This window comes from Ictidomys tridecemlineatus, unplaced genomic scaffold (genome assembly GCF_052094955.1).
Source record: "Ictidomys tridecemlineatus isolate mIctTri1 unplaced genomic scaffold, mIctTri1.hap1 Scaffold_3590, whole genome shotgun sequence".
Taxonomy (NCBI): domain Eukaryota; kingdom Metazoa; phylum Chordata; class Mammalia; order Rodentia; family Sciuridae; genus Ictidomys; species Ictidomys tridecemlineatus.
The window spans coordinates 9,674-18,443 of record NW_027522435.1 but is presented as its reverse complement, the minus strand read 5'-3'; positions in this window follow the sequence as shown (position 1 = coordinate 18,443).

Sequence of the window (8,770 nt, the reverse complement as noted above, 5' to 3'; positions counted from 1 at the left end):
AGAATATTTTAACCTACCTTCAGAGCCATATATTCAGAGAATGAACTAATATACTATTATATTTTCGTATGTAATCTTTTTATGAACTTAATTTTTCGTTGTATTGTAAAAATAGGAAATTTGATTTGAAAATATATATTGTTATAGATTTTGTCAGTGTTTAAAGCACCTATATGTATCTTTATTTATGTTCACTTTATGACTGAAGCATATGAGACAAATAATTTTAAAATATGAAATAAAATTGCAACAATTTCTCCTCTTTGTGTTTTCTTATTCTGTGTGGATAACAGGATATTATCAAAAAAGAATAAAGGTGTGGTCAAAAAAAGAAACTTCAGGGATTCTCAATTCCTTGATACCTATGATCTTACATATAAATATATGTATTTTATATATAACTTTATATTTTGTGAATATATACCTATATGTTAAAAAAAGATTTAATGCTAAACTTTCTAAATGAATATAGATTGGTTCATAGCAATTTCATGTATATTTTCTATAGGTGGGTGAATTAGGGTTCTTCCATGTTCATATACCTACATATTTTCACATTCATTTATATTCACAAGCATTTCTGAATCCAATGTGCTGAATTAGAAATGTTTCATTTAGTAAATTAAGTCTGAATAGAAATCTAGGAGCAACACACAAAGAGTTTGGGAAATGTTTTTTACAAAGAGACTTGCACAAATATTTAAAGAAATTAAGCAGCCAATTGAAGGTTGAAGAACTGGGTCAACAAGGTAATCTCATACATTGAGGCTCTGCCTTAATCCCTAGAAACTGAGGCAATTCTGTTGATCTTGAATCTTCTAGGAATATATTGAAAAATCACTGCTGTAGATGATGGGAAACAAATAATGGATATAAGCAAAATAGTGTCCTCACTCAATTTATTTTAGTAAAAGCTTTGCGAAGTCATAATGGAAAATGGATTTAGAAAAAGCTAAGAATGGAGGGCAGAAATGGCAAGGTTTTTCATTGGATAGTACAGTTAAATACACAATGAGACTGAGGCAGTAGGTCAGTAATATAAAATGAGAGTTGGATTCGAGATACAGTTTAAAAGGAACAGAATGGTCAATAAGTGTTGAAAATGAGATGTGGGACTCAGATATTAGTGGATAAATGGTGGTGGTAATAGAATGTAGGAGTTGAGGGATTCAGTTCTAGTGGACACTTTTACTCAAGTACATGCAGGGAGCTGGGCAAAATGGCGCACACCTATAATCCCAGCTGCTCAGGAAGCTAAGACAGCAGGATTATAAGACACCGTCTCAAAAATTAAAGGAGCTTGGGATGTACCTCAGTGGTAGAGCACCCATAGTGTGTATGATTTGCAAAAGTAAGTTTTTTTTATTGAAACTTAATTTTGAAAGGAAAATGTGAACCAACATATAGCCTTGTTCTAACAGGCACATTTCTCCCTCATCATTACTCCAAAAAGTAGCCTTGGTTTATTCACTATTAGACAGAACCTGGAGTACAGATGGCAAAACTATTTTTCCTCCTTGAGAAAGGTGTTAGTAGGAGGGAATAATGTTTGATTTGCTAGATATTTTATGTTCTGCTTCTCTTAGCATAATAATAAGATTGTAGCATTCTAGGATATCTGAACCCAAATCTCAACTTCTCAGCATAAAGTTAGACTTGGGCAACTTTGTCTCTGGGAACAGTTGCTTTGGGTATTGCTTTTTTTTTAATAGTTGTAAGGTTTTTTTTTTAAATAGTTGCATTACATATATTTTATTTGTTTATGTGGTGCTGAGGATCAAACCCAGCACCTCCTCACGTGCTAGGCAAGCATTCTACCACTGAACTATAACCACAGCTCCTGTGTATTGCTTGTTTAATATTTTATTTTTTTATAATTATTTATAATATGTAGATCCATAATCTACAAAATAAATTATATTTATAAGAAAGGTTGCTTTTATCCTTGTGTATGACTTACTTTTTCTCCCCTAACTTTTATGTAGACAAAATAGGTAGATAGACTTTTCACCTCCTTTCTTATATTAAAAATAGAATACTGAGAGATGTCAGAGAAAAATGGTGTACAGGGAGCTTCAATGGACCACCCATTCCTCTACAAAATTAGCCAATTAACTAAGGAATTGTAGAAAGCATAATGTGACTGTAGGAACTCTGGAGATTGATCAAGAATGTATAGTAGTGAGGGAACAGTCAAGGAAAAAATCAGCCTGAGTGTCGGCATTGAAGGAGATCTCTGATGATCACTAGCAATTACACAGCACATGCTTAAACCACCAGTGGGGTCAAAGAATCACAAAGAAAATACTTTTAAAGATGAATTTTAAATACTTAAGATGAATGAAAGTGAAAATGTAATAGAACTTAGAAGGAGATGTAGCAAAGTCAGATGTAGCAAAGGACTCAGCAGGAAATTTATGTCTGTAAATTCCTGTGTTTAAAAAGGATCTCAGGCCAATAACTCAACTTTAAGGAATTAGAAAAAAGAAGATTGAATCCAAAGCTAGGAGGAAAGAAAAAATCAGAGAGACAATACAAAAATAATAAGATGTATGTATGGAAACAAAACGTTCATTCTTTGAAAAAAAATCAATAAAATTGGCAGACTCAATTAGACAAACCAAGGGAAAAGAAGAAAAGACTCTAATTGATGAAATTAGAAATGAAATTGGGGCAATACTAACCATTTTATAGACATAAAAATCATAAAAGAATACTGTAAACAGTTATTAATTAGATATATCAATGAAGTTGTCAAATTCCTAGAAAAAAAAAACTACCAAAATCTAAGAAGAAACAAAATTATAATGTGGCATAACAAAAAAGAGATTGTAACAGTCAATAGTTTAAATAATAATTTTTAAAATAAATAATATTTTTTAAAAAACTTTCAGAATAAGATTCTGGGACCTACTGGCTTCACGAGCAAACTCTATCAAATGTTTTCCAAACCTTGCCAAAAAAGTAGAAGATCATTTCCTGACTCATTCTTTTAGGAGAGTATTAGCCTTATACCAAAACCAAAGAAAAACTTTAGAAGAAAACTATAGACCAATATCAATGATGACTGTGGCTGCAGAACTCTGTAAGGTAAAGGAATAGATACCATGGCTGTCAGGGCTTGCATCTGAATTGCCCCCCAAAGGCTCATGGGTTGAAGACTGTCCCCAGTGCAGCTGTGGGTCTTTGGGGAAGTAATTGGATCAGGAGAATCCTGACCTTCTATATGGGTTAATCCATAAATCCATAGCTGAATGGGTTATTGGACAGTGGTGGGACCTGGTTGGAGGGAGTGGGTCCTTGGCAGTGTGCCCTTGAGGGCTGTATCTTGTCCAGGGCCTCTTCTCCCTCTGTGTTTCCCAGCTGCCATGAGGTGAGCAGCTTTGCTGTGTCATACCTTTCTGCCATGAAACTCTACCTCACCACAGGCCCAGAACAATGTAGCAAGCTGACCATGGACTAAAACATCTGAAACTGAGCCAAAGTGACTCTCTTCCCCCAAGTTCTATTTTGTCAGAGCAATGAAAATCTGACTAACACAATGACCAAGTAGGATTTGTTCCAGGAATTCAGATTGTATTAAAGTGAAAATCAATGTAATATAAATCGAAAGCTACCCCATGTTCAGGAATTGAAAAGCTCAATATTGTTAAGATGGCAGTACTCACTGTCTTAGTCAGTTTGGGCTACTGAATCTTAGGTGGTTCAAGCAACATTTTTCACACTTCTGAATGCTTGGAAGTTCAAGACAAAGATACTAATAGATGCAATGTCATGAGGGCCCACTTTCTGGTGTGCAGAGCAATCATTGTATATTCTCATATGGTGAAGAACAGAGAAAGTAAGTGCATGTCTCTTTATAAGGTCACTAGTCCCATTCATGAGGACTCTACCCTCATGACCTGATTACCTCTTGAAGCACCCCCCGCCCCCGTACCATGGCAGTAGGGGTTAGCATTTCAACATAGGACTGGGGAGAGGGCACATTTGGTCCATAAGATGACCCAAGTGATCTGCAGAATCAATGCAATTCCTATCAAAATCCCAATGGCCATTTTTTTGCAGAAAAGCTAATTCTAAAATTTAAGTGGAATTGAATGGCATCCCAATAGCTAAATTCAACTTTAAAAAGAAGAAAGTTGGAGGTCTTTCACAAATTTCCATTTCAAAACTCACTGTAGAATTGCAGGAAACAAGATACATGCTGCAATGTAGATGAACCTTGAGAACTGGCACAAAAGACATTTGTTTTATAATTCCATTTGTGTGACATATCTAGATAGGCTCATCCATAGAGAGAAGAGCTTCCTGGTTGGCAGAGACAGAGAGGAGAAGGGAAAAGGGAAAAACTGCTTGATGGACACGATTTCAATTTGAAATGAAGAAAATGTTTTAACTAGATGGTGGTGATGGTTTTGCAACATTGAATGTACTTAATTCCACTGAACTGGACACCTTAAAACAGTTCAAATGATGACTTTTATGCTATGTCACAGAAAAATTCCTAAAATCTTGTAGAAAGCAGCTTTCAGAATGTATAATGTGCAAAAAGAAATGCCTCAAATTAACAGTTTAAACTTTGAGGAAAGTAAAAGAAAATCTAGCAATTAAACCTTTAAATTTTCTTTTGAGAAAGAAAGTACATTAATAAGAAGAAATCAATGAAATAGTGTATAAGTATGTAGTAGAGAATCCACAAAGCCAAAAATTGATTATCTAAAAAGATTATAAAACTGATAAACTCCAAACCAGATTTATGAAGTCAAAAAGAAAATACAAATTAATAATATCAGGAATAAAGAAAATACATTACAGAATTTACTGATTTTTAAAAGATAACAGGTGGATGATCAGGTTACACCAACAAATCTGACAATCAATATAAACTGATTAAATTTCTTGAAAAACACTTATTTAAAAAAAAAATATTAAGAAATAAAATTTGAATTACCTAATATTAAATTGACATTTTAACTAGATGCTTTTCCATAAAGAAAACTCTAGGCTCAAAACATGAATGCATTCTTCTAATCATTTAAAAAACAACACCAACCTTAAAATTATTATTATTTTTTTATGTTTGTTATTGGTAGTTGCGAGGGGTGCTGAACCACTGAACTACAGCCTTTTTTATTTTTTATTTTGAGACAGGGTCTCACTAAGTTGCTAAAGCTAGCCTTGAGTTTGCAATCCTCTGGTTTCAGACTACTAAATCACTGGGATTACAAGTGTGCACCACCATACCTGGCTTAGAATAGTTTTTGCTTTATATATAACTAATGCAAAAAGGCAAGAAAAAGAAAATTAAAATATACAGCTTTGAAAGGAAGAAGTAAAACGTTTTATAGGTGACATCATTGGGTAGAAAATCACAAATAATCAACAGAAAAATACATGCTGACAGGGCACCATGGGACACACCTATAATCCCAGTGAACCAGGAGGCTGAGGCAGGAGGTTCAAGCCCATCCTTACCAATTTATTGAGAACCTGTCTCAAAGTATAAAATAAATAAATAAATAAATAAATAAAAGGCTGAGGATATAGTTCAGTGGTAGAATGCCGATGGGTTCAACTCCCAGTACCCCCAAACAAAATCTGCTGAATCTAATAAGCAATTATACCAAGTTTATAGGATACTTTGGGTTTTGTAATGGCCCTTTAGATACAACACCAAAGGCACAAGCCATGAAAGAAACAAAAATTTTAATTAAAAATGGGTAAAAGATCTAAATAGACACAAAACTACAGATGATAAATAATAAATAAATATATGAGAAGATGCTCAACATTTCTATCATTAGAGAATTGCAAATTAAAACAACAATGAGATCCCATTAAATTTCTATTAGAATGGTTAAAACCCAATACACTGAAAACAGCAAATGCTGGTGATAATTGGGAGCAACAGGAACTCTTATCCATTGCTGACAGAAGTACACAGTGACAAGCTACGTTGGAAGGCAGTTTTCTTACAAAAGTAAATACAGCATTACTACACAATCCAGCAATTGCTCTCCTTTCTTGGCATTTACCCAATTGAATTAAAACAACAACAACAAATGTTCACAAAAAATGTTTATAGTACACATACACCTACATTCAGTGCATCTACTCAGAAGTGTTCACAGTAAATTTATAATCGTCCAAACTTGGAAGCAACAAAGATGTCCTTCAGAAGGTGAATGGATAAACAAATGGATATGCCCATACTATCCAGTCTTATTCAGTGGTAAAAAGAAATGTTATCAAGCTACAAAAAGACATGGAGGAACCTTTGACCTAAGGTTTCCTAAGGGAAGGAAGCCAGTCTGAAACTGCTACAGACTGTGATTCCAAATGCAAGACATTGTGGAGAAGGCAAAACTACAAAGACAGAAATCAGGGGTTGCCAGGAGTGAGGGGAGAGGGTAGGAAGTGGGATGGTGAGGTGGAGCACAGGGAGTTTTTAAGACAGTGGAACTACTCTGTATGATACTGTGTGGGTGGACTCATGTCTGTCATTTGTTAAAACTCATGGAACTTCACAACATGAAGCTGAGTCCCTAAGGTCAACTGTGGACTCCATGATAATGTATCAGTATGGATTCATTAATTCTAACATGTTCTAACATGCTCCATGTAGCAATTACACAGCACACGCGAATTACAAAGAAAATACTTTTAAAGATGAATGTTAAATACTTAAGATGAATGAAAGTGAAAATGTAATAGAACTTAGGAGGAGGTGTAGCAAAGTCAGAAGGACTCAGCAGGAAATTTATGGCTATAAATTAAAAAGGATCTCAGGCCAATAACTCAACTGTAAGGAATTAGAAAAAAGAAGATTGAACTCAAAGCTAGAAGGAGGAAAGAAAAAATCAGAGAGACAATACAAAAATAATAATACTAACCATTTTATAGACATATAAAAGTCATAAGAGAATACTGTAAGCAATCATTAATTAATTAGATATATCAATGAAGTTGGTGGAGGGCACCATTTTATACGAAAAACTGCTTGTGGGCAAGAACATGTACAGGGGAACTCTATTTTCGGTTCAATTTTCTATAAATTCAAAATTGCTATAAAAAAGCAAACTAGTTTTTTAAAAAAAGAAACAGTTTCCACCCAATAAAACAAGAGGGGCTTTCTTATAGATTAGAAATACCCCTCAAAAGCAGATAAATCTTATTTACTCATGAGAACTGTGTACAATGTTTCCACTTACCTAACAAGTAGAGCTATTTTTAAAATTATTTTTTATTTATATATGACAGTGAATGCATTACAATTCTTACTACCACATATAGAGCACAATCTTTCATATATTGGCTGTATACAAAGTAGATTCACGCCAATTTGTGTCTTCATACATGTACTTTTGTTAATAATGATCATCACACTCCACCATCATTTCTAACCCCATGCCCCCTCCCTTCCCCTCCCACCCCTCTGCCCTATCTTGAGTTTGTCTATTCCTCCCACGTTCCCTTTCCTTACCCCACTATTAGTCAGCCTCCTTATATCAGAGAAAACATTCAGCATTTGTTTTTTGGGGATTGGCTAACTTCACTTAGTACTATCTTCTTATTTTGTTCCTGACACACACACACACACACACACATGCTTAAACTTTGGAACCAACCTAGATGATGTAGCATATATGCACAATAGAATATTACTCAGCAATAAAAGAGAATAAAATAAGAAGATTATATATATACATATATAAAACCAAGGATTTATATATAAAGCCTTGGTATTTTCTTACTTTAAAAGGAAAAGGGGCTGGAGTTGTGGCTCAGTGGTAGAGCACTTGGCTAGCATGTGTGAGGCACTGGATTCAATTCTCAGTGCTACATGTAAATAAATGAATAAAATAAAGGTCCATCAACATCTAAAAAATATATTTTTAAAAAAAATGTGAAAGGAAAAGAAAAGTGGTAGAACACTTACCCAGTATGTGAAAGGCCCTGGGTTTGATGTCCAGCACTGTAAAAAATAAAAATGGTTATCCTTTAGTTATAAAGGCTATAAGAAAATCATTTTAAATATGTTACAACTCATGGAATTTTGTAGCCATAAACCCTCCTTGAGGGATTTCCTAGAATGTAATCATCCCAACAGAAGGTGCCTGGAATAACTTTTGCAATAGGATTGAAAAATTGAAAAATAACTACACATGTTATGGATAACGGGGTCAGAATGTGCAAAGGAGAAAGGCTAAAACAAACTCTGTGGTGTTGAATTGGAATTGAGTTTTATGAACTCCTGGATATGTCTACTGAGAGGTCCTGGCAGCAGTATCACCTGAGTACTGGTGACTACCCTTGGCACCCAGATCTTGATTTCTTAATATCATTCTCCACCAAAAAGGAACAAGAATTTTTTGAAAATTAGTGGACTCCAGGAGTATGGCTGGGAATGAATGAGATGAGCCTTATGGCATCTTATGCCAAAAAGTAAGAAAGTGCTCAGAAAATGGTGGGGCACATCGAAATGAACTTATCACCTTGAAGTGGCTCCCATTGGCCAAATCTGAGGACATTTTGAGCATGTAAGTTGACAATAGTAATAGGTCATAACATTGAGTAAAATAAGAAACCACAAGCCCATGTAATTATAAAAAAATAAAATACTAATGAATAAATGAAGAAAACCTTTTGCTCACAGTAGAATTGCATTGCATGAGCTCAGAAGAGAGAATAGATTTCAAAAATCTCTGGTACATATACTAGGTCATTTAGACAAGAATCACCAATAAATGCTATAATTAGTGGGATAAAA